We start from the raw sequence: 969 nt of genomic DNA, 5'->3' as shown, positions 1-969 counted from the left end.
GGGCGGGGGGGACCTGCTGGCCTACCCACCCCAAGTCCCCTGTGCCCATCCGGTGCCCCTGCCAGCACTGCAGTCCCCTTCTCCCTGTGAGGGGCTCCACCCTGGACTCTAAGATGGACAGACAAAAGGGGATGTGGGCCTCTGGGGGGACCTGGGAGAGCCTCCCACCCTGGCCCAGCCCATCCACCCAGGAAAGGCTTCTTCACCAGTCACCACACCGCCCATGGGTCTCCCGGAGTCTGTGCGCGTCCTAGAGGTTGGGTGGGGACAGCACCTCTGAGGGAGCCGTGTGTGTGGGGAGGTGCCTTAGGAAGGATGGGCCGAGGGAAGTGAAGCTGCAGGTTTGAGACCCCTGTCTAAGCAATGCCCCCAAAGGACAGGTTTTCCCTGGAGCAGGGACTGCAGAAATGCAAGGGGACAGACGAGGGAGGGATCTGAGAGAGGGAGAGGGGCTGTGAGGGGGCTGAGGAAGGAAGGGCTCTCCAGAGGAGGAAAGGAATCGGTGGGGAGAGGGAGACTCAGGGCGCCAATGACGCCCGGGGGGTAGGGGGGGGGGCGGTCCTGATTCTTGAACCTTGTATCCCAACTGCGACCCCTACCACAGTCCACGCCCCCTCTTACCCCCATACGCCCGCGGGAAGCGGGGCGAAGGCCTGGGTTCCTTTTCAGCTCGTTACCCAACTGGCTGATGCCCCAGTGGTCAGCCTGCTCTGGCCTTCAGTGTACCAAGGTCAGGGGTGCAGACTCCCCTCACCCTGACACTAAGGCCAACTGGGCGAAACCACCCGGCCTTCCTGGCCGCTCTGGTGCGGGCAGGGCCCCGGGGAGCGGGGAGCGGCCGGCCCCCTCGCACTCACTGGCCCCTACCCCGCGGCGACGCGGCGCGACCCCGCTCCGCCCCCGACCCCGCTCGGCGCAGCCCGCGCGGCGCGGGAACCCTCCGCAAAGCCGAGCGTACGTACATCGAGC

The 969-nt window shown here is 66.9% G+C and overlaps 1 protein-coding gene across 1 annotated transcript in view; it reads right to left on the bottom strand.

The window, feature by feature from the left end:
- SRRM3 (serine/arginine repetitive matrix 3) overlaps nucleotides 1–969 on the bottom strand; it is a 31,203-nt gene that overhangs the window by 13,019 nt on the left and 17,215 nt on the right. The window lies entirely within an intron of this gene.

This window comes from Bison bison, unplaced genomic scaffold, assembly GCF_000754665.1.
Source record: "Bison bison bison isolate TAMUID 2011002044 unplaced genomic scaffold, Bison_UMD1.0 scf7180017864340, whole genome shotgun sequence".
NCBI lineage: Eukaryota > Metazoa > Chordata > Mammalia > Artiodactyla > Bovidae > Bison > Bison bison.
Note: the sequence above shows the minus strand (reverse complement) of the source record. Positions and strands in the feature narration are given on the sequence as shown.